The following is a 26,971-nucleotide window of genomic DNA, read 5'->3' on the forward strand; positions in this document are numbered from 1 at the left end:
ATTGGTTTCATTCCACTCCAAGTCCAGAGGCCCAAGAACCAGGAGAGCCAATGGTTCCAGTCCAAGGTCAAATCTGAAGGCAGGAAAAGACCAATGTCCCAGCTATAAGACAGGCGGAGAGAGCAAATTCTATCCTACTCCACCTTTTGTTCTATTCAGCCCTTCAATAAATTGGATGAAGGCTGCCTACATTGGGGAAAATTATCTATTTTATTAAATCTATCAATATAAATGTTCATCTTATCCAGAAACACCCTCACAGACATACTCAGAATAGTGTTTAATCAACTTTCAGTAATTCAGGAGCTAATTATTTAGGTGTTGTAACCTGATACTTAACCAAATGGTCTTTTACTAAAGATGATCAAATACAAAGTCCCTAGAAAGACACTACTCTTGTATCCTTCTTGAAAAAATTATTTGAAGACAAACAGAAGAAATAAAACTAACATCTCAAGAACGAGAAAGCTGGCATAAATGAATAAGCAGTGAACATAAAGTTCAGTTAAAATGAGATATCTAAATAATTGTAAATCTGGCTATAAAACTAGAGGCAAATGTCAAAAAGAGAACATTTCTTAGTAGAAAAAAAGTCTTAGTAACAATATAGATCTAAATTCATGATTTTATTAATAAAGACTGACAGGTAATTAGGGAAAAATAGAAATCTTCTTAAACAAAGGTTTCAAAATGAATCACTTCATTCTTGGTTTTAAAAATTATGGAAAATGTTAATGCTTCAGAAAAACTTAAAAATAATCACATACAAAATGAAAAGAAATATATAAATAATTTCCAAATTACTAAAGAAGATTGAAGGAAAATAAATATTTATTCATTTATTAGATATTCTTTTGAACAACTACGTTTTGCTGGAACTGCTCTGATTCATGGGTTTACAGTGCTTTATAATTAAGAGACAAAGTGGTGGGTAATGTCTCTTAAATTAGGTCTAAAAATATTTAGAAAAAATACTCTATTCATAAGAAATAGTCGTAAAATAAAACAAAGCCAAAAGAGAAAAAAGTTAAAGGTAAAAAAGTTAATACAAAATCTACCAGATCTTAAGGAAGGAACCAGCAGCCCTTTGGCCATCACACTGGGTTGTAGACTTCCTGGATGCCCCCACCCAGATCATCACCTTGAACATCACTCTCATTAGTCATAACATTCTACCCCAGTAGTTGCCAAAGGTGTGGCACAGTCTCTGAGAAGTACATTTTTGTTTCTCACAGTAACAGAGGACACTATTGGCATTTACTGCATGGGGCTGGCATAGCAAAGAAACATCCTACATTCCATACAACTTTCGAACATACAAATAGACATTAAGGTAAGTAAAGCAACTTTTTCAAGCTTATTATTATATTTTATTCATGAAAATCATTTTTTGCAGGATTTTAATATAAATGACTTTTGTTGATCAAGGAAAGTGGTATTTCATTTTCAGAATTTTACCAAAATTTGTTCACCATGTGGGAATATCCTATCAATATCAACTCAGTTCATGGAATGTGTTACCAACCAATACTCCTGAAATCAATCTGCAATTTAACTGTAGCACTCACAGAGATTTGAAATTTCGATACAAACATATAACAACTTTGTTATACTTTCTAGGATACTTATAGCCAAGAGTTCACACATTAGAATTCTTATTAATTTACAAATGTATTTATTTCCTTTTGTTTTTCTTTTGTATTCCAGTTAGGGCATTCTATTATTATTTTTTTAAATTATGTATGTTACATGTGAACTTCATTTCAGGACAGTAAAAGGGCTAGTGCAAAATATTGCTGTGAAAGAGCTCCACATTGGCATCTCTTAAGTTATCCCAACAGACCACGCTTTTTCCCAACTCAAGAGTTTTTATACAGGTGAAGTTCATTGCTCTCTACCATTCCCTCAAATCCTAAAACACCTACTACTCTGTCCAGAGGCTAACTTATTTCTTTCCTCAGTCTTCCCATAATGGCTGAAATGAAACCTTTGCTGTCAAGTCTTTCCTGACAACCCTAGTCACTGGGTTTCCTGTGTTATCTTCCATATCTTCATATCTTCATCTTGTTCATTACTTTCAGAGCTCCTATTACCACAGGTAATGATTGTTAGGCTGCTTAATGTGCTTAATATCCACCTCCCTGACTTAAAGCACAACTAAGCCCTTTTTGTTGTTGTTCACCACTATATAGTCAGGGACTAATACAAGGCCTGAAACATGGTGAGAGCTTGATATAAATTGGTTGAAGACATAAAAAGTGTTAGAAATTCAAGGGAAAAACTGAAAGAAAAAAACTTTCAATTTTATAGGGTGAATTTAAATACAACTCCCAATCTTAGAGAAAACCAGTGGAAGATAATAGAAAGAAAGAAAGAAAGAAAGAAAGAAAGAAAGAAAGAAAGAAAGAAAGAAAGAAAGAGAGAAAGAGAGAAAGAGAGAAAGAAACAAAGAAAGAAACAAAGAAAGAAACAAAAAAGAGGGAGGAAGGAAGGAAGGGAGGGAAAGAAAGGCAAAAATCTGAATAATATGATTAATATAATTGCTTCATAGAAATGCACTGAGCTTTGTGATCTATAGGAGATATCTTTTTCAGTGATCTTGAAACATTTTGAAAATAGATCATGGGATAAACCACTTAGAAAATGTCAATTATTTCCATAAGGCAGAAACTGGACTGCCCATATTGTATGGTCACAGTACAGTAAAGCCAGAAATTATTTTTCCATCCAACAAATATTCACTGTAGGCCTATTATATCTAGATTCTTGGCTAGGTATTAAAGATATAGCAGGAAACAAGCAAAATCTTTGCTTTCTTCATGCTTATCTACTGGTGGGGAAGGAGAAACAATATACAAACAAATGAGCAAAAACCAAAACAGTAATTTTTACAATATTAAGTGATTTTCAACAGAGTATGGTTGACTGACTATGGTTGGGGTGTCTGGGTGGCTGGGTCAGTTAAGCTCCAACTCGTGATTTGGCTCAGGTCATGATTTCCTGCATGGTTCATGAGTTGGAGCCTGCTTTGTTAGCACGGAGCCTCCTTGGGATTTTTCTCTCTCCCTCTCTCTCTGCCCTTCCACTACTCATGCTTTCTCTCTCTCTCAAAATAAATAAATAATTAAAAAAAAAAAAAAACCTCAAGGGGGACCTGGGGGACTCAATCAGTTAAGCGTCCAACTCTGCATTTCCACTCAGGTCATGATCTTACGGTTTGTGAGACTGAGCCCTGCATAGGGCTCTGCACTGACAGTGTGCAGTCTGCTTGAGATTCTCTCTCTCTGCCCCTCCCCACCACGTTCTCTCTCTCTCTCTCTCAAAAATAAATAAATAAACATTAAAAATAAAACCCTTAACCACTTAGAAATTTAAAAACGATCTAACTTCTGTGTTAAAGAAGAAAACAAAGCTGCCAAAATGCTTTATGGAGTAAAACAATCAGAATATTAGAAATCAAAACTTGGGGATACTGACGATTATGCTTAAAGGACAACTGCTGGTTGTAAGTGCTTTTATTATTTTAAGAAAGAAAAGATTGGGAAAAAAATACTAAGAATTTGACTCAAACCAATAGAAGAATATGGATACATTGAATGAAAATAAAGTGAGAAGATTAAAAGTAAATGCAAATTTAATCATGCACTTGGGTGGCTCAGTCAGTTACGTGTCCAACTTCAGCTCAGGTCATGATCTCGTGGTTCTTGAGTTGGAGCCCAGCACTGGGCTCTGTGCTGACAGCTCAGAGCCTGGAGCCTGCTTCGGATTCTGTGTCTCCTCTCTCTCTGCCCCTCCCCCACTCTTGCTCTGTCTCTGTCTCTCTCTCTCTCTCAAAAATAAATAAAACACTTAAAAAATGTTAACAAAAAGTAAACGCAAATTTAAGAACTAAAAAACTTAAAAATAGTATTCTGACATGTCCATGTGACCATAAGTTTACTTCAAGGTAAATTAAGTGAATTTGGACTACTGTCACAAAAATTTTTAATAAAGTATCAGTTTGTGCACATAATTTGAAATAATATTAATCTTTCTCAAATTAAAATTTTGTGAAGGAGTATAATAATTTCAGAGCAAATTTTAACCACATTTATATTACTGCCCCATGGTATGCCATATTGCGTTACTCACAATCCTTTGTCAGTATTAGTCTTGAGTTATGCAAGTTTTAAATTATGAGAGGTTTTAAGGAATAACTGCATCTTTCAGAAAACATGAAAGCCTTATATTTATAGATGCATGCATATTATATAAGATAGAGAAAAGACCAGAAGGGAGATTCCTAAGAGTAAACAATGGTTCCCTCTGAAGAGTGCAATTGCATGGATTACTTAAAAAAAAAAATTTTTTTAATGTTTATTTTGGAGAGAGAGAGAGACAGAGTGCAAGCAAGGGAGGGGCAGAGACAGAGGGAGACACAGAATCTGAAGCAGGCTCCAGGCTCTAGCTGTCAGCACAGAGCCCAATGCAGGGCTTGAACTCAAGAACTGCAAGGTCATGACCTGAGTTGAAGTCAGACACTTAACCAACTGAGCCACCCAGGCACCCCTGGATTACTTTTTTAAATTAAAAAACAACAAGAACAAAAAGCTTTGAAACATAACTAATTATCTATCCTCAGATAACCTAGGAGGTTCTTTTCCTCTTCTCTGCAGCCTTGGCTTTTGTTCTATGTCTAATTGGAAGGCAGAGGTTGTGAAGTCCCAATCATCTTACTGCAGTGACATCATAGCTCAGGGATGAAGACACAGGCTCTAGAGCCACACTGCCTGGCTTTGAATGCTGGCTCTTCCTCCCCCCTGGACTGCCTTAGGCCTCAGTTTCTTCATCTGTAAAATGAGAATAACAATGGTTTTTATCTCATGGGTTCTTATGAAGATAACCCATCTCATAGAGTTGTTATGAATATTAATTGAGGTAATATACATAAACTACTTGAAACCGTGCATGGACCATCACATAGTATGGACTATATGAGAGCAGTGTGGTTATCAGAAGGGAGGTTGGGAAGTGTGGTCTTCAGTGGGCTGACCACGGGTCCACTAACAACAAAGACCTTCTCTATTGCTTACAAATTGCCTTTAACTGAGTATGGTTGACATACAATATTACATTAGTTTCAAGTGTACGGTATAGTAATTCCAAACTCTATTGGTTATGCAGTGCTCTGCACAAGTGTAGCTACCATCTGTCCTCACACAGTACTATTACAATATCGTTGACTATATTCCCTATGTTGCATCTTTTACCCTCATGACTTGTTCATTCCATAACTAGAAGCCTGTACCTCTCACTTCCCTTCATCCATTTTGCCCATCCCTCCCCCACACCCTGGCAACCACCAGTTCATTCTCTGTGTTTACACAAAGATCTTATATTTTAAGGGAGGAACAGGAAATTGCATATTGGTAGCAGCAATCTTGGCCTTAGTCTACAAACCGAGTAACATGTTGCTAGATAACCCAGAGTTGTTTTAACTGTAAAGAGGGATTTTCTTCTCAAACTCGATTAATCTAGAGTTGATGTTAATATCTCATTTTTATTTTACATATGCAGAAATTGAACCTTAGGTGAAGTACTTTGCTGCAGATCACACAGCAGTAAGTAGAAGATGTGGGATTTTAACTTTCCCCTTTCTGACTTCTTGGTGATGACAGGAGAAGACACAGTCTAGAGGAGCTCTGGTGCCCATGGTAGACATCAATATTGACTAATGATATATTTTTGAGGCCATTTCTCCTATAATAATAATAAATTAGTGTTCTCTACAGAGATTTCAAGACAAAGGTATAAACAACAATGGAAATTCAGAGAATATAAACAGTATGTCCTTTGAGATTACCAAGTTGGCATCAGAAGTACATTTTTAAGTGATCATCCACTGGCAATGGAAGCCAACTCATTTGTTGAGCTGTCAAACTTGTTTTTGTAATTGGATATCTCAGTAAATTTTTCGTTGCAAATAATAGAAACCCAGTTAATCCAGTGAGCAAAAAGGACAAAATATTATGAGAACATTGAGGTGTGCTATGGAACCAAAGGCCTGTTTTGGCATCATAAAAGACTGGGACCAGGAAGAGAAAACCCATCGGAGACCCAGACAACTGCTCTCCAGCCTCTCTCTCACGCTCTCTTACTCTCACTCTCTGCATCCATGTGGTCTCATCTCTTTATCTCTCAGATGTTGGCTTAATTTTTTTTCCTCTGAAAATCAATATGATTCAAGATGACCGCCCCATACAGGCAGCCTCTGTTTGGGAATTTGTGTCACCTCAGGCAAAACAACTGAAGAAGTTAACTAGCATTTCTGATGTCCAATTCCAAATTTCCAGTTAAAACTAAATTGACTCAGCTCAGCAGTTTACCCCTAGTCCAGTCCAGCCTGCTATGGCCAAAAGGCAAGAGTCGTGTATAAACATTGTAGGTGGGTAGTGATGGTGCCCATCAGGGGAAAAAGGGATTGAGTCAGTCAGATGTTCTAAAAATGCATCTACTAGAGTGGAATTTTTTATGAAAGACTATAAAGTTAGAGAATTGGTCAAATTTTGTTCATTTTTGTGAAGAAAATTATAAGACAGAGTTATTTCAAAACTAAAGAATGATAATTTGCCTGCAGTTCCTTTCAAAAAAAAAAAAAAAAAAAAAGACCACATTATAAACTGCACACCAGGGGCTAAGAAGACTATACAGGAAAGTGTGGTGTCCATATTGATTTTTTAACATCAGCACTTCTCCTTCATTTGAGGAAAGCTGGCATGTAATTAAAGGAAAAGCCCCAAGACCATTTCCAGAGAGCTCAGGATCATCCAAAAAAAAAAAAAAAAGGAAAATAATTCAACATCTCTTTTTCTACTCCTCGAATTTTTTTTTTCAAAGTAATCAGCTGAGTTCAGTTAGAAAACCTTTTGCAGTGTTTAGTGTCTGGAAACGGCAACAGAGAAGAGCTTTTCAAAAATAAGAGACTTCTTATAGTCTCTGAAAGGTATTTCCTACAGAATTTGTTATCAGCTTCTGTCCTGATGAATGTGAGACTGTTACCTTGACCTACTCTGGGAAGTTGTGCCATATGAGAAGACTATCATGTTTACTGTCTACATGTGTTAGTTCAGGATTAATCAGATGATCGCTGGGAATTGAAATGTAGTCCACAGCATGTGAGAAGGTTCTACCCTCATTACCCATGGATGATTTCATTCCCTAAAAGAGCTGGTACATTTTCTGAAATGAGATATAGCTTCCAACTTTTGCCTACATTTGTGAAAGCTAGAAAAACTCTTCAGTAGTTAAGCCAATATGTCATCTCTGGATGCGGGGCCAGAAAATAGTGTGAAATGATGTGACACTTTACATTAGCCTCAGCTGATGGCACTTACAATATAAGGTGAGGGGGGAAGAATGGTAAACACTTATAGTGAACAAACTTATATAACATTTTCTTTAGACCCAATTTTGTAGTCATCACCAGGTTGTATAATTGTCAAAGAAAAGCTTTCCTATTGGAAACATTTCATGGAAAGTTCTCATGGTTACAAAGGTCTTCTTAGTAATAAGCCCTGCAGCTGGTATCCACAGGTCCTGATACCATCCTCTATGCAGTCATTATATTGAACAAGTAAGACTTTTAAGGTGCAACAGGAAATAACTCTATTCTTTCCTCCCACTACCCATTAAAGCCTACTCTGAATGGCTGCTTCTTTTCTTTCCCTACCTCTACAAACACCTGGTAAATCCTCATAACCTTTGTCTTTACATACATTATTATATAATATTGTATACATCATATTATATTATCCTTATTATATGGGTGTTTACATAAGTTAACATATAGCAACTAATAGTAAGTTACAAATACATATTTGTATTTATAACAAATTTGTAACTTCTTGCATATAGTAAGAACAAATTTACAACTTCATTTAGAATTAAAGCTTTTCTCCTCCTCTACCTCAGCCCCCTGCTGCAGTTTGCCCTGCTTTGGGCTGGCAGCCTGCGGTGGAAAGGGAGCATGTTATAGTCATCAACTTCTCTCTTTTCTCACCTGGCACTTCTCCCAGCCACTCGGTAGGCTACCTCTGCCTCCTCCACATTATGGTAATACAATTTGGGTGCTGTGGAGCTTGGCAGATGTTTAAAGCTGGGCTTTTTTCTCACAACACACTTTGTGGATGCTTTGAAGTCCCTTCGCATTCCACCATCACAGGATCTCTCTCTGTTGTAGTTCCCTTGACACAGTGAAAGCTGTGAATTTCTGTTCTCTTCTCAGCCTCTATGCCATTGAAGGACATCTGGTATCCTTCCCTTGTGACTCTCTTGGGCAAGCCCCAATATAACCCTCTTCTGATTCCTTGATATGTGACCACAGGCATCCCAGAAGAAATACTCCTACAACCTTAGGAAGACAAACACTAGATGAGCAAGTTCAGTGCTCTGGTCAAATAGCATTAAAACCCCAATTTCTGAGCAGGTTACTACCACTGAAGCTACCTCTCTTCTCTCCACAGTCACAGCCAGATGCCCCTAATCTTCAGCCAAGTAGATATTTTTCAGGAATAAATAGATGGGAGAAGCATGTCTAGTTCTCCACAGGGGTCCATTGAAGCTCCTCTTCCTAGACTTGAGAAGAGAGAAAAGCACCCTCTTTACTCCTAGCCCATGTCACTAAGGGAATATAGACTCAAAACACACTGAAAGCCCTCTCCAAAAAATAATCTTAACACTCCAATTCAATCCTTCTGTGCCCTTGATAAGAAAAAGGAGCTAACAATACATGAAAAACCTGAAAGACTCCACCAAAAAGCTGCTAGAACTGATACATTAATTCAGCAAAAGTCTCAGGATGCAAAATCAATGTACAGAAATCGGATGCATTTCTATAAACCAATAATGAAGCAACAGAAAGAGAAATCAAGAAATCAATCCCATTTACAATTGCACCAAGAACTTGGGGCGAGTAGGTGGCTCAGTTGGTTAAGCATCCGACTTCAACTCAGGTCCTGATCTACTGTTCATGAGTTTCAGCCCCACATCAGACTTTGTGCTAACAGCTCAGAGCTTGTAGCCTGTTTCAGATTCTGTCTTTCCCTCTTTCTCTGCCCCTCCCCCACTCATGCTGTGTCTCTGTCTCTCAAAAATAAACATTGAAAAATTTTTTTTTAAATTGCACCAAGAACCATAAAATACCTAGGAATAAACCTAACCAAAGACATAAAAGATCTGTATGCTGAAAACTGTAGGAAACTTATGAAAGAAATTGAAGAAGACACAAAGAAATGGAAAAACATTCCATGTTCATGGATCGGAAGAACAAATAGTGTTAAAATGTTGATATTACCCAAAGAGATCTACACAATGAATACAATCCCAATCAAAACTGCACCGGCATTCTTCTCAAAGCTAGAACAAACAATCCTAAAATTTGTATGGAAACACAAAAGACCCCAAATAGCCAAAATAATGTTGAAAAGAAAACCAAAGCAGGAAACATCACAATCCCAGACTTTAGCCTCTACTACAAAGCTGTAATCATCAAGACAGTATGGTATTGGCACAAAAACAGACACATAGACCAATGGAATAGAATAGAGAACTCAGAACTGGACCCACAAATGTATGGCCAACTAATCTTTGACAAAGCAGAAAAGAGCATCCAATGGAAAAAAGACAGTCTCTTTAGCAAGTAGTTCCGGGAAAACTGGACAGCAACAAGCAAAAGAATGAACCTGGACCACTTTCTTGCACAAAAATAAACTCAAAATGGATGAAATAACTAAATGTGAGACAGGAAACCATCAAAACCCTGGAGGAAAAAACAGGCAATAACCACTTTGACCTCAGCCAAAGCAATTTCTTATTTGACACATCTCCAAAGGCAAGGGAAATAAAAGCAAAAATGAACTATTTATTGGGACCTCATCAAGATGAAAAGCTTCTGCACTGCAAAGGAAATAATCAACAAAACTAAAAGGCAACTGATGGAATGGGAGAAGATATTTACAAATGACATATCAGACAAAGGGTTAGTATCCAAAATCTATGAAGAACTTACCAAACTCAATACCCAAAAAACAAATAATCCAGTGAAGAAAAGAGCAGAAGACATGAATAGACACTTTTCCAAACACATCCAGATGGCCAACAGACACATGAAAAGATGCTCAATATCACTCATCATCAGGGAAATACAAATCAAAACTACATCAAGATACCACCTCACACCAGTCAGAGTGGCTAAAATTAACAACTCAGGACACTACAGATGCTAGTGAAGATGTGGAGAAACGGGAACCCTCTTGCACCGTTGGTGGGAATGCAAATTGGTGCAGCTGCTCTGGAAAACAGTGTAGAGGTTCCTCAAAAAATTAAAAATAGAACTACCCTATGACCCAGCAATTGCACTACTAGGAATTTATACAAAGGATACAAGAGCGCTGATTCACTATGGAAAGAGCCCAAATGTCCCTCAGCTGATAAATGGATAAAGAAGATGTGGCTTATATATACAAAGGAATACTACTTGGCAATGAGAAAGAATGAATTCCTGCCATTTGCAACAACGTGGATGGCACTGGAGGATTTTATGCTAAGTGAAATAAGTCAGTCAGAGAAAGACAGATATCATATGTTTTCACTCATATGTGGAACTTGAGAAATTTAACAGAAGACCATGGGGGAAAGGAAAGGGAAAAAAATAGTTTCAAATAGAGAGGGAGGCAAACCCTAAGAGATTCTTAAATACAGAGAACAAACCAAGGGTTGATGGGGGGGAGGAAGAGGGGAAAATTGGTGATGGGCATTTAGGAGAGCACTCATTGGGATGAGCACTGCGTGTTGTATGTAAGCAATGAATCATGAGAATCTACCCCCAAAACCAAGAGCACTGTATACACTGTATATTAGCCAACTTGACAATAAATTCTATTTAAAAAGAAAGGAAAAAGGAACTAACAGTTGACTGGATTTTGAGCACATCCTTAGAAATCTTTCATGATGATTTAATACCTCACTCTCAAATACGGAATAGCTGGCCACTCACACTTGGGGCTGCAGCTGAAAGTAAAATTGATATAGTTTCATTTTAAATTGTGTTACCTGTAGGAACACAGGCAACATGGACAATTCTTCTTCCATAGGAAGCCTTTCAAGAGCCTTTGAAAGGACCCTCAAGGCTCTTTAGAGTTTTCAAGTACTTTACATCCATTATGGCATCTGAAATTCCTCTGTAAGGTAAGAAGGATAGATACGAAATGAGTCCCCCAAAGAGGTAGAAATAAGCAACTTGTTTAACGTTATGTACTAGAAAGTTCTTCTGACAACAAATTCAGTGTCCAACCATGAGCTGAAAATGTTTTGAAGCAAGTGGAATTGTCTTGTAAAGCAAGGTTAAAAGCCCAGTTATTAAAGAAGGTACTACCACCCCATCTATCAAACTATGAAGGGACATTGAAAAAAAACCTCCCAAATCTAGTGATTGTTTTTAGGATATCTAGGCCTGTATATTTTGGGAAAAGCCTTATTGGTGATATTGTCTCTGATATATTCCCCTCCTTCTGATTCCTTCTACTTCTTTTCTCCCTACTATTCCCATCCTAAACCCTCCCCAGGAAAACCATTCTAATAGGCCTGAGAAAAATGGTGGCATTGGATTAAGACAGTTCATCAAAAACTTGTTGAGATAAAAGAGTATCTTCAACCCAGAAACAACTAATTGTTTGGACAGACCATCCATATTTACCTGCTAACCTCCTAATCTCACAGTCTTGCCCATGTATTAGGTTGGAAGATGTGTAGAGACTAGAGAAATGCCCCCCCCCCCAAAAAAAAAGGCCAGAGTCCATGTGATGGCTATTTATAAGAATATATTTAACTACCAAGCACTTTTTAAAGTATTACATAAACTAGATCAGAGATAAAGAAGCAGCTGCCTATGACCTTTCTCTGGCCCTTATATTTAATTTCCTTTTGTTTTTCTCTTTCAAGCTTTGCCTGTCAAGTTGCAGCATTAAAAGAGATTGAAGAAAAACAATCCTAGGAAATAATCTGGGTGCAAACAATTTTATTTGACTTAGGGATTCTTTAACACGTAAATCTTAACTCAATCAGAATATTCTAAAGACATGGTCATTGTAGCACAAGACCAAGGAGAGAAAATAAGATGGGGTCATTTTTAAATTTTGTGTGTGTACAGTAGAGAGAGTTTCTTAAGTTGTAGGAAGTGATAATTAAAATGGAATGATGTTAGTGCTTATGCATTAAATACAGAAGATATATGAAAATTTACTGCCTAGCAATGGGAGGCTGCCCACACAAATGTAAAATATGTGACCTTGGCTCTGATACTAGGCAACGAACAGAAGCTCAGAGGGCCTAGGGTGTCAACTGGTAAAGGTTTGAAGGAAGTGGGGGAGATAATACACAGTAGTGGAAATTTTGGCAATGCTGGCACCCGTGGTCATGTGGAAAACAGAAATGGCATCTGATGAAATCATGGATCTGGTAGGGAGATTACTGAACAGAAGGCTGAATGTGCCATTTTGCCTCTAGATGCCTATAATAACATACTAGAAAAGATAGGTGAACTTTTAAAAGAACTACTAAGTTTTCAAGCAGAAGTTAGAGAAAATAATCAGGAAACCAGAACTTGCTTGGTTTGAAAATAAGCATTGTTTTGGTCTCTCCTAACAAAATTTTCTCAAGGAAATAGCTTCAAGGCAGAGATCAAACCCAGGGTGCCATCAGTAAATCAAGACTCAAGGTGAAGATTTCAAGGCATTGTTGCAAGACCACTTCTTAAGACCTCAGAAATATTTAAGAATGTGCCTAGGAGAACTTCTAAGAATCTAAAGAGTATGCTTCATAGACCTTCTCAGTTAAGCATTGGGGCTTTTTAGAATCTTGAGGGCATTATCCCATAGCAACTGCACAGAAAGCTGAAGGTAAAGAAGGGCCTAAGAAAGAAATGTTCGTGTGGCTTTTGGCTTAAGAAGTTTATTTTAAATTAATACCTAAGAAACCCAAAAAGTCTATAAAAGAATTTCATTAGCTTGGACTGAAAAGAATGGAAGCAGTTCAAAATGAAAAAACACCTTTGGATTCCAACCTTCTATATGTAGGAAGCAGGTTGACAAACTACTCAGCTTTAGATACGGGCTACATAGAACAGGGAGAGTAATTTTGGCAAAACCAAAATCTTAGTAGCACTAAGAGCCATGGAAAAGCCTTCCTAAGGAGCAAGGCTGGGCAATAATCAAGTAACTGGGAAAATGTGGTGCTAGGTTTTTAAATTGTGATGGAATAGTGACTGCTATGTACCTCCCATTCCTTTTTGAATGGTATGGTCTATTGGGATTACCCTATCTCTGAGCCACCATGGTGTATAGGGGATATGTAGGGGAGCTAACATATCTCTTAAGTTCATCATGGGTCTTCAGATAGAAAGTCATTGTGCTTGAGGCACTGCACTTAAGGAACCTCATCCGCACCTTGCCCCCTGATCTAGAAGATGAAATCCTGGACTTTAAGCTGAGAGAAGGGATTGGCCAGATAGTAAATATTTTAGGCTTGCAGATGATAAGGTCTCTGTCACAACTATTGAACGCTACTGTTGTAGCATGAAAGCAGGCATAGGCAATATACAAATTAACGGGCACAGCTGTGTTCCAATAAAACTTTATTTATGTAACTATGTGGTGGGCCATAGTTTGCCAAGCCCTCATATAATGGGATGAACAGTACTTTGCAGGTGACAGGAATATAAATAATTTGTGACAAATTCTTTGACACTCCTCCCTGAGAATCTGGGCAGAGACTGTGGCTACTTAGAGAATACAGCAGAGATGACATTATGCCAGTTTCCTCACCTAAGACTGGCAGCTTCTACTTCCTATATCTGGGAATTTACTCTTGGACCCTTGAGCCACCATGTAAGAATTCCAATTACCTGCTGGACAGACATGTGGAGAGTTATATTATCTGGCAAAGGAGAAGAGTCCAGTGGAACCATCATGGTGAAAACACCAGGCATGTGAATGGAATGGACTCGAACACTCCAGATGAGCCTAATTAAGTACTACCAAGTGATCTTAGTCAACACTACATGAAGCAGAAGAATTACCTGCTAAGATCTGCCCAAATCCCTCCCCCACAAAGTGATGAGATATGATAAAGCAGTTGTTTGTTAAGCCAACTGTTTAGGTTTTTGTTGTTGTTGTGACACTGATAAAGGTAGAAAACACACACACTCATACACATACACATCAATACTAGGAACAGTTTAGGGACTATGAAGAATTTGTAGTTTGCTCTTGTTTTCATGATTTTTAAGTTTTTAAAAATAAGCCTGAAAGTTTTTCCCTTGACAAAAAAAGCAATTGAGAGGCAAATCTGGACTCAAATAAAGAGGAATGACATAGTCAAAATGACCCTTAAGAGAGAATTATTTCTGCTGCTGCAAGAGAAAGGACATGCAAGAAGGCTGACACAGGAGCTTTACCAGAGCCCCGAGGAAAGTTGATTAGGATCTGGCTGTGAAAATGAAGGGAAAGAGGCAGATATTTTTAAATGTTACTCAAGAATAGATGCTTGCTCTTCTCACCTTCTGCATTTACATTCATAGAGATGTGAAAAGGTCACATGAATTGTACCCAACAGCAGTTAGACTGTATCTCCATTTTCCTGTTTCCATTCTAAATTTAAGGAAAGAAATCAGTGAATATAAGACAGGAACATTTTTACATTCCATCAGACTCATGGAGACAATATTTGTATTTTTGTTTTCAAACTGGATTCTTTTATTTTATTAGTCTTTAAAAGGCGGGAGTGTCCTAAAAAGTAGGCCATCTGCTCTTGATCTACAACAGCCCCCACCTCCACCCCCATTTAGACTTTGTTTTCAAACACAGATGCCAAACTGAAATTTTTTTTATGGACATTAAGTATTTCTGTCACATAATATCAAAGGTCACAGGCTGCCTCTTAATAGATATTTTAGGAACATTAATTGTCTCCAAAATGATTTTTTTTTTTTTGGCAAGGGAGGCACACTGTTCTTTCCAGCAAAATGTCCAGGTAATCTGTACTCTACTCTAATAAGCCATCTAGGACACTTGTCAAATAAGTCATTTGCACTGAAAGGTATCTAATTTACAAGACCCCAATTTTTTAAAATGTTGCATCTCTCTTTTTTTCTAATGTGTTCTCATACTGCAACAATCCAAAGAACCTGTGCAGTAGGTGGCTTTTATTGTGCCCTGGAAGTTTAAATTCCTGCTCTGATTCTCCAGAAAGAGAGAGATGAGACATCTTAATGAAGGACAACAGAACTCATAAGAGAAACTAATGAAAAGAACACGATGGTGCCCAAAGGTGCCTAATACACTGTGAATTCCATTATAAATAAAATCTGATCATTTTTAGTTTCTTATCAGATGCATTCTCTATGCTTGTCTTTCATTCCTGCTGCAGGAAATTCTTTACTGACACTGAATTGGAGAAGTGATTATTTTCCCCAACTGATGGCTTTGTGTTTCTGGAAATATGACTTTCAACATGCAAATTGGATGCATCAAAAATCATTCTGATGCAAGACCAGAGCTTTACAACTCTTTTTACAATTTCAAAATGAGTTTGCTGCCCAAAGGAAAACATAAAACACACCAAAGCTGGAGAAAGAGTAACTGTTCTAAATAGCTTAGAAATTTCCTCCTGCCTGATAAACTGCTTTTATTAAAGAGTTTATTGTTTTTTCCCAATTTTGAATGGATGTTTCTAAAAATGAATGGAGGGTGAGAAGGCAAAAGGAAAGATGTTGACAAACTTGTAACCACAGTAGTTACCAGACTCAACCAACAGGAATGGTACAATAAACCAGGAAGGATGCCATTGACATTATACTGATAGCAAGTAATTACGTAGTGCTTACTGAGTGCCAGACACTACTGCAAACCCTTTATATAAAATAACTCATTTAATCATCACCACAAGAGTAATTCTAAAATCCATTTTACAGATGAGAAAATTGAGTCACAGAAAGGTTTAAGCTGCCCAAATAGTGGAGTCAAGATTTAAACACAGGCAGCTCTGACTCCAGATTCCAGGCTCTACCTGGTGGCAAAACCACCTAAAACATCCAACTTAGGACAACTAAAAATGTCCTGTGGGTCTGAAAGAAATTGTTTTCTCCAGACAGAGAAGGAAGAGAGAGAGAGAGAGAGAGAGCGCAGAGACTCCATTCTTTTCTTATCTCTTCAAAAATCTTCACAGTTTCTTATGTGTAGTGAAAGAAATGTCTCCCAGGGTAAGTTGGTGTCAGGGGAATGATAAAACCAGCAACACCGACTAAGACTCCATAAATCATCTTCCAGGAATTCCGTAAGAAAATGTGACAACCGCCTGGTTTCCAACATCCCTCCTGATGCTTTAATAGACCAAAAAGTTTAGATATATTTCTTTCAAGTTTTTATAGCAAAACTAGGTTTACAGACAATTTGTTTGGAGGAAAAAAATCAAAGACGAACGTTCCTGTATTTAGGTGGTAAATGCATGTTTGGTTGATACAGGAATTGTTATCATTGAGAGTCAATGGGGAACCCATGAAAGTTATCCAGTATCCAGCAGGTCCATTGAGTTATCATATAAAAGCTATAAATCATCAGGGCAGACTAAATTGCCAAATTGTGTACTATAGTTAGGGTTTTAGTCAACATGATGAACTTAGAAAGATGTCTGCCTGAATAGATTTTGTTTTTATAGCTAAATAGAAATCATAAGTTACTTCAGAAGGAAAACATAGTTACATCTATCTATTCATGTAGCACATGTTGTTTTCAGGATTTCATTCGTTCCAGATTACTATTTTTCTGAGAAGGAGGGATATGACATCTGATAATGTCTTGTTGGAAATAATGTTTAATTCGTTTTATTTTAAAAATTCCAATCACTTATTCTTCTTCCTTAAGTCAACTTTACTGTAGAATTTACGAACTTCTTTGGATGAATAGGGGTTCTTCATTTATGCATTTTCACTGAGCATCTATTATGTGTCAGGCACAGTTCTGGGGCCAGAGTCCAATTTCCATGTTAGAGATGGGAAGACAGAGAGCCAGAGAAAGGAAGTGCCAGCTCAAGGTGGCAGGTCCAAAACTAGCACAGACCTCTCCTCATTTTAAAGGCAAGTTTCCTCCCTCTCCGGACACTACCACACAAGAAGGATGACATTCTGCTGGGTACTGTGCAAGATACGGAGCATTCAGTAGGACCCTTTCCTCCAAAAAAATCTTGTAATGTAATTGTGGAGACAGAAGCACATTCAAAGTAAAACATAGTACAAGAGTTGAGTGCCAGGCAAGGCAATAATACAACTTTTGTTGTCTCGACAGAAGTTGACATTACTTATTCTGCTCACTCCTTCTGAAGCCCCCTCAGTCCTGTGGGGAGAAGAGAACTCATGTGTATTGAGCACTTACTCTGGGCCAGGCACCATGCTAGACGTATCACTCATAAGATTATTTGGTTCTCACAGATGCATCTAGGAAAAGAGACTCACAATAATAAGCTTCCCAGGTCATAAGAGGTGGTAAGTATCAGAACTGGACTTGGCCCATGGTTCTCTGATATCATAGCTCAAGCTCTTTCCACCATAGGACACTTTCTCCCTTTATACCACATAGAACCCCTGGCGTTTCCCTTCCCTAGTCGCAGCAGAGGGGTGCAATGGAGGTTGCAGTGATGGCTGAGAAGTGGCAGCTGCTGTGCACTGGCTTCCCCTAGAGCCAGTGCAGTCAGGGATATCACATTAGGCATTACTGTATAGCACTATGGCAGGCACTGTTCTTCTCCACGCTGTTTGTGATCAAGGCAAAAATGAATTTTTCTATTTGCAGTAATATGGATTATTTAGAAATATTCAGTGTCTTTACCTCCACTTCCAGGCAAGGGTATCCTCACTTAACTAATGTTCAGCTTGGTCACGTGACTCATGTTGGTCAATTTTTATTGTTAGTAGTTTTGTTGTTAAGAGATTTGGCACAATTAAAGATCTCAGGTGTGCTCACATGGTTGGGCATGTTCTTTTTGGCTTCCATCATCACGCTGAAAAGAGTATGATCCACCAGCAGATAGGAGACACATGGACCCCCACAGTGTGTAGTCAGAATCAAGAATAACCATGTCATTTTGAGCTACAGAGATTTGGGTGGTTTTTATGCAGCAAAGCTAACTGACTCACTATTTTAGATCAAGTCTAACCATTGAGATTGACTTCTCAAAAACTTGCCTTTAACTTCAGCCATTCTATACAACTGGATTTTTTATTGCAGGTTGACAGACTAAGGTAGCTTAAGGTCTGGGACACTATTCTCAGATACTAATTTTGCAACATTTATTTAAAATAAATACAGCTAAATAGAGAGCTAGATAGATGATAGATGATATATATAGATAATAGGAATAGAGAGATAGATAATATAGAAAGAACGAAAGAAAGAAAGAAAGAAAGAAAGAAAGAAAGAAAGAAAGAAAGGAAGGAAGGAAGGAAGGAAGAAGGATAGGACACAATAGTGAAATTGAAGGTGAGGTGGGTTTCGTGTGCACGTTTGTATGTGTTGTGGTGTTAAGAAAAACTACAGCATCTGTACAAATAATGTCTGCTTCATTTTTGTGAATAATGTACTTTGCTTGACCATTTTAGGAACCACACCTGCTGACATTTAATATATTTATGATACTCCTATGAGGAAACGTTCAACTGACATAGAGGTTTTTTTCATCTGAAAGAGCACTTACACATCTAATGAATTTTTATTCTTTGCACTTATAGAACCCCTTCCCACGAGAGAGCTCAGGTGTTATTTTAGTTCTCTCTTGATCCTTAGATGAATTTTAAGATATAAAGTCACTTACCAGTCAATACACGATGTAGGGATACCCAGAGAACATCTGGGACAATTATTTTCCTGTTTTGCCTCATTTTATTGTTCTTTGCCAATCTGATGTTGTTTCTCCAAAACAGGTAGAGAAAATTCCAATTCCCTCACATAATGGCAAATAGGATGAACCTCACAATGTATTTGCTTTCCTTTTACTGCAATTCCACTAGATTTGTCTATGTCTTCAATCCATATTATAATTTTTTTAAATTCATGAATAAGGATTTTTATCACTTAATCCCCTTTTATGGATGAAGAATTTACTTAAGTGCAGTCTATATGGAATTTTCATGATTAGAACACATTCTTGTGACTAAGAATAATTTTTAAAGAACACTTTGGGAATAACCTATTCTAATACGGCTGTGTTTTTCCCACTTGTGCAAATATTACAAGACAGTGGGAGAACAGGTGAAATAAAGGAAACAAAATTGTGACTAGGATAATAGTGACTGGGCCCTCTCAGCCTGGCTGCCAATTTCTCCTCAATGAATAGTCCCCATCTCCTTTGTCAGCTATTTCTTGCCATCCATCCTTTTGCGATTGCCAATATTTCACTTCAGGCATTCAACCTTACCAGGCAACATTTGTCAGTGTTTTAATGCTTAACGTTATACATGAACAGCTCAAAAAACCAACATTAGCCTGGTTTTTACAAAAATAACTCCTTAGCAGTTATGCTATAGGAAATATGTATTTTCTAAAAACTATAGGTGTCAAACTATACAGCAAAAAAGAAAAGAAAAAGAAATCCTTACAACATTACCTTATTTTTTACTTCCCCTCCCACAAAGCAGTATTTATCCTATATAGAATACAATGACTGATTTATCATGAAAGCATTTTCTAAAGATTTTTCTTTTTTTCTAAAGACTTTTTAAAAAGGTTTTTTAAAGATTTTTTAAAGATTCCTTAAAATGTATTTAAAAATATTTTTTTAAAAAACAGAAGCTCTATGAAAGCAGTTTGTCACTATGATGAAATGTAAAAAATGCTTACATGTCAAAAGACTTTGGCTGCTATTATTGCTCTGCTCAAAGTTTTGATTTTTGGTAAGACACTCCTTTGCTATAGTTTTATAATATAAAGACAATACCAGTTGTGTCAATATAATAGAATTGTTAGGAATATTAAATGATGGGATGACAAGATTAATCTAAATTATATTATATGAATTATGTTCAAATGGTACCAAAAGTTTTTTTAATTAGTTTAAAATAAAGATAGAGGGGGGTTCTGGAAGATGGCGGCGTAGGAGGATGCGGGGCTCACAGCACGTCCTGCTGATCACTTAGATTCCACCTACACCTGCCTAAAGAACCCAGAAAACCGCCAGAGGATTAGCAGAAGGGAGTCTCCGGAGTCAAGTGCAGACCAGAGGCCCACGGAAGAGGGTAGGAAGGGCGGCGAGGCGGTGCACACTCCACGGACTGGCGGGAGGGAGCCGGGGCGGAGGGGCGGCTCGCCGGCCAAGCAGAGCCCCGGAGTCTGGCTGGCAAAAGCGGAGGGGCCGGACGGACTGTGTTCCGACAGCAAGCGCGACTTAGCGTCTGGGAGGTCATGAGTTAACAGCTCTGCTCGGAAAGCAGAGGAGACAAAGGGAGGGAGAGCTGCTGAGCCCCCGGACGGCAGAGCTCAGCTTGGCGGGGAACAAAGGCGCCAGCGCCATCTCCCCCGCCCATCCCCCAGCCAAAATCCCAAAGGGAACCAGTTCCTGCCAGAGAACTTGCTCGCTCCGCGCAAACACCCAACTCTGTGCTTCTGCGGAGCCAAACCTCCGGCAGCGGATCTGACTCCCTCCCGCTGCCACAGGGCTCCTCCTGAAGTGGATCACCTAAGGAGAAGCGAGCTAAGCCTGCCCCTCCAGCCCCCGTGCACCTTGCCTACCCACCCCAGCTAATACGCCAGATCCCCAGCAACACAAGCCTGGCAGTGTGCAAGTAGCCCAGACGGGACACGACACCCCACAGTGAATCCCGCCCCTAGGAGAGGGGAAGAGAAGGCACACACCAGTCTGACTGTGGCCCCAGCAGTGGGCTGGGGGCAGACATCGGGTCGGACTGCGGCCCCGCCCACTAACTCCAGTTATACACCACAGCACAGGGGAAGTGCACTGCAGGTCCTCACCACGCCAGGGACTCTCCAAAATGACCAAACGGAAGAATTCCCCTCAGAAGAATCTCCAGGAAATAACAACAGCTAATGAACTGATCAAAAAGGATTTAAATAATATAACAGAAAGTGAATTTAGAATAATAGTCATAAAATTAATCGCTGGGCTTGAAAACAGTATACAGGACAGCAGAGAATCTCTTGCCACAAAGATCGAGGGACTAAGGAACAGTCACGAGGAGTTGAAAAACGCTTTAAACGAATTGCAAAACAAAATGGAATCCACGATGGCTCGGCTTGAAGAGGCAGAGGAGAGAATAGGTGAACTAGAAGATAAAGTTATGGAGAAAGAGGAAGCTGAAAGAAAGAGAGATAAAAAAATCCAGGAGTATGAGGGGAAAATTAGAGAACTAAGTGATACACTAAAAAAAAATAATATACGCATAATTGGTATCCCCGAGGAGGAAGAGAGAGGGAAGGGTGCTGAAGGGGTACTTGAACAAATTATAGCTGAGAACTTCCCTGAACTGGGGAAGGAAAAAGGCATTGAAATCCAAGAGGCACAGAGAACTCCCTTCAGACGTAACTTGAATCGATCTTCTGCACGACATATCATAGTGAAACTGGCAAAATACAAGGATAAAGAGAAAATTCTGAAAGCAGCAAGGGATAAACGTGCCCTCACATATAAAGGGAGACCTATAAGACTCGTGACTGATCTCTCCTTTGAAACTTGGCAGGCCAGAAAGGCTTGGCATGATATCTACAGTGTGCTAAACAGAAAAAATATGCAGCCGAGAATCCTTTATCCAGCAAGTCTGTCATTTAGAATAGAAGGAGAGATAAAGGTCTTCCCAAACAAACAAAAACTGAAGGAATTTGTCACCACGAAACCAGCCCTACAAGAGATCCTAAGGGGGATCCTGTGAGACAAAGTACCAGAGACATCACTACAAGCATAAAACATACAGACATCACAATGACTCTAAACCCATATCTTTCTATAATAACACTGAATGTAAATGGATTAAATGCGCCAACCAAAAGACATAGGGTATCAGAATGGATAAAAAAACAAGACCCATCTATTTGCTGTCTACAAGAGACTCATTTTAGATCTGAGGACACCTTTAGATTGAGAGTGAGGGGATGGAGAACTATTTATCATGCTCCTGGAAGCCAAAAGAAAGCTGGAGTAGCCATACTTATATCAGACAAACTAGACTTTAAATTAAAGGCTGTAACAAGAGATGAAGAAGGGCATTATATAATAATCACAGGGTCTATCCACCAGGAAGAGCTAACTATTATAAATGTCTATGCGCCAAATACCCGAGCCCCCAGATATATAAAACAATTACTCATAAACATAAGCAACCTTATTGATAAGAATGTGGTCATTGCAGGGGACTTTAACACCCCACTTACAGAAATGGATAGATCATCTAGACACACAGTCAATAAAGAAACAAGGGCCCTGAATGATACATTGGATCAGATGGACTTGACAGATATAGTTAGAACTCTGCATCCCAAAGCAACAGAATATACTTTCTTCTCGAGTGCACATGGAACATTCTCCAAGATAGATCATATACTGGGTCACAAAACAGCCCTTTATAAGTTTACAAGAATTGAAATTATACCATGCATACTTTCAGACCACAATGCTATGAAGCTTGAAATCAACCACAGGAAAAAGTCTGGAAAACCTCCAAAAGCATGGAGGTTAAAGAACACCCTACTAACGAATGAGTGGGTCAACCAGGCAATTAGAGAAGAAATTAAAACATATATGGAAACAAACGAAAATGAAAATACAACAATCCAAACGCTTTGGGATGCAGCGAAGGCAGTCCTGAGAGGAAAATACATTGCAATCCAGGCCTATCTCAAGAAACAAGAAAAATCCCAAATACAAAATCTAACAGCACACCTAAAGGAAATAGAAGCAGAACAGCAAAGGCAGCCTAAACCCAGCAGAAGAAGAGAAATAATAAAGATCAGAGCAGAAATAAACAATATAGAATCTAAAAAAACTGTAGAGCAGATCAACGAAACCAAGAGTTGGTTTTTTGAAAAAATAAACAAAATTGACAAACCTCTAGCCAGGCTTCTCAAAAAGAAAAGGGAGATGACCCAAATAGATAAAATCATGAATGAAAATGGAATGATTACAACCAATCCCTCAGAGATACAAACAATTATCAGGGAATACTATGAAAAATTATATGCCAGCAAATTGGACAACCTGGAAGAAATGGACAAATTTCTAAACACCCACACTCTTCCAAAACTCAATCAGGAGGAAATAGAAAGCTTGAACAGACCCATAACCAGCGAAGAAATTGAATCGGTTATCAAAAATCTCCCAACAAATAAGAGTCCAGGACCAGATGGCTTCCCAGGGGAGTTCTACCAGACATTTAAAGCAGAGATAATACGTATCCTTCTCAAGCTATTCCAAGAAATAGAAAGGGAAGGAAAACTTCCAGACTCATTCTATGAAGCCAGTATTACTTTGATTCCTAAACCAGACAGAGACCCAGTAAAAAAAGAGAACTACAGGCCAATATCCCTGATGAATATGGATGCAAAGATTCTTAATAAGATACTAGCAAATCGAATTCAACAGCATATAAAAAGAATTATTCACCATGATCAAGTGGGATTCATTCCTGGGATGCAGGGCTGGTTCAACATTCGCAAATCGATCAACGTGATACATCACATTAACAAAAAAAAAGAGAAGAACCATATGATCCTGTCAATCGATGCAGAAAAGGCCTTTGACAAAATCCAGCACCCTTTCTTAATAAAAACCCTTGAGAAAGTCGGGATAGAAGGAACATACTTAAAGATCATAAAGGCCATTTATGAAAAGCCCACAGCTAACATCATCCTCAACGGGGAAAAACTGAGAGCTTTTTCCCTGAGATCAGGAACACGACAGGGATGCCCACTGTCACCGCTGCTGTTTAATATAGTGCTGGAAGTTCTAGCATCAGCAATCAGACAACAAAAGGAAATCAAAGGCATCAAAATTGGCAAAGATGAAGTCAAGCTTTCGCTTTTTGCAGATGACATGATATTATACATGGAAAATCCGATAGACTCCACCAAAAGTCTGCTAGAACTGATACATGAATTCAGCAAAGTCGCAGGATACAAAATCAACGTGCAGAAATCAGTTGCATTCTTATACACTAACAATGAAGCAACAGAAAGACAAATGAAGAAACTGATCCCATTCACAATTGCACCAAGAAGCATAAAATACCGAGGAATAAATCTAACCAAAGATGTAAAAGATCTGTATGCTGAAAACTATAGAAAGCTTATGCAGGTAATTGAAGAAGATATAAAGAAATGGAAAGACATTCCCTGCTCATGGATTGGAAGAATAAATATTGTCAAAATGTCAATACTACCCAAAGCTATCTACACATTCAATGCAATCCCAATCAAAATTGCACCAGCATTCTTCTCGAAACTAGAACAAGCAATCCTAAAATTCATATGGAACCACAAAAGGCCCCGAATAGCCAAAGTAATTTTGAAGAAGAAGACCAAAGCAGGAGGCATCACAATCCCAGACTTTAGCCTCTACTACAAAGCTGTCATCATCAAGACAGCATGGTATTGGCATAAAAACAGACACATAGACCAATGGAATAGAATAGAAACCCCAGAACTAGACCCACAAACGTATGGCCAACTCATCTTTGACAAAGCAGGAAAGAACATCCAATGGAAAAAAGACAGTCTCTTTAACAAATGGTGCTGGGAGAACTGGACAGCAACATGCAGAAGGTTGAAACTAGACCACTTTCTCACACCATTCACAAAAATAAACTCAAAATGGATAAAGGACCTGAATGTGAGACAGGAAACCATCAAAACCTTAGAGGAGAAAGCAGGAAAAGACCTCTCTGACCTCAGCCGTAGCAATCTCTTACTCGGCACATCCCCAAAGGCAAGGCAATTAAAAGCAAAAGTGAATTACTGGGACCTTATGAAGATAAAAAGCTTCTGCACAGCAAAGGAAACAACCAACAAAACTAAAAGGCAACCAACGGAATGGGAAAAGATATTTGCAAATGACACATCGGACAAAGGGCTAGTATCCAAAATCTATAAAGAGCTCATCAAACTCCACACCCGAAAAACAAATAACCCAGTGAAGAAATGGGCAGAAAACATGAATAGACACTTCTCTAAAGAAGACATCCGGATGGCCAACAGGCACATGAAAAGATGTTCAACGTCGCTCCTTATCAGGGAAATACAAATCAAAACCACACTCAGATACCACCTCACGCCAGTCAGAGTGGCCAAAATGAAGAAATCAGGAGACTATAGATGCTGGAGAGGATGTGGAGAAACAGGAACCCTCTTGCACTGTTGGTGGGAATGCAAATTGGTGCAGCCGCTCTGGAAAGCAGTGTGGAGGTTCCTCAGAAAATTAAAAATAGACCTACCCTATGACCCAGCAATAGCACTGCTAGGAATTTATCCAAGGGATACAGGAGTACTGATGCATAGGGGCACCTGTACCCCAATGTTTATAGCGGCACTCTCAACAATAGCCAAATTATGGAAAGAGCCTAAATGTCCATCAACTGATGAATGGATAAAGAAATTGTGGTTTATATACACAATGGAATACTATGTGGCAATGAGAAAAAATGAAATATGGCCTTTTGTAGCAACATGGATGGAACTGGAGAGTGTGATGCTAAGTGAAATAAGCCATACAGAGAAAGACAGATACCATATGGTTTCACTCTTATGTGGATCCTGAGAAACATAACAGAAACCCATGGGGGAGGGGAAGGAAAAAAAAGAAAAAAAAAAAAAAAAAAAAAAAAAAAGAGGTTAGAGGGGGAGAGAGCCAAAGCATAAGAGACTGTTAAAAACTGAGAACAAACTGAGGGTTGATGGGGGGTGGGAGGGAGGGCAGGGTGGGAGGGAGGGCAGGGTGGGTGATGGGTATTGAGGAGGGCACCTTTTGGGATGAGCACTGGGTGTTGTATGGAAACCAATTTGACAGTAAATTTCATATATTAAAAAAGAAAAAAAAAAAGAAAAAAAAAGAAAATAAAATAAAGATAGAGGGTCATCTTGGTGGCTCAGTTGGTTGAGCATCTGGCTCTTGATTTTGGCTCAGGTCATGATCCCAGGGACATGGGACTGAGAGCCCCACATTGTGGAGCCTGCCTAAGATTCTCTCTCTCTCTCTCTCTCTCTCTCTCTTTCTCTGTCCCTACCCCCCCCTTGCTTGCTCTATCTAAAAAACTAAAGTAAAATAAAATAAGGATACAGAAAAATAATGAGAAGGAATAACAATTAAATTTAGTGATACTCAATGCTGAACTACACCATTATTTAGGCTACTTTATACCCATTTTAAGGGTGTTTTAATAAGTGAACTGAGTCTTGGTATAGTCTTAAAATTCATAGTTTGAGAAATTCTTATAAGGGACTGTGTTAGGCTAAGAAATGACCTCCCAAAATATATTGTCAGGGAGGTTATCAGTGTGACTGCTGATTGCCTTGTGAGCTAGATCTGGGCAACTAGAGGCTCCTCACCCCCTTCTCTGTCCTTGGAATGTGCGTTCCACTTGCCTTCCAGGTTCCCAGAAGCTTCCCCAAGAACAGAGCCTTGAGATAGGAATGTGGTGTTGAAGCCATCTGGATAGTATATGTGACTTAACCCAGTTAAGGCTCTATATAAAACTTTTAAGATTTGGTAGGCAGGTACAGAGGTCTACTCATCTTGAGGCCACCCAAGAAAAGCTTCATACCTAAGCCCCCTGCTGCCTATCAATCTGGAGTGGTCTGCTGCTTTCTGTGGTGTCTCCCTCTCCCCTGTGTATGGGAGCCAATTTCAGATTATACCTGGGAAGCTCCCAAGGAGACATAAACCAACAGATATC

This window comes from Panthera pardus, unplaced genomic scaffold, assembly GCF_024362965.1.
Source record: "Panthera pardus isolate Hobbes unplaced genomic scaffold, ASM2436296v1 HiC_scaffold_17, whole genome shotgun sequence".
Taxonomy (NCBI): Eukaryota; Metazoa; Chordata; class Mammalia; order Carnivora; family Felidae; genus Panthera; species Panthera pardus.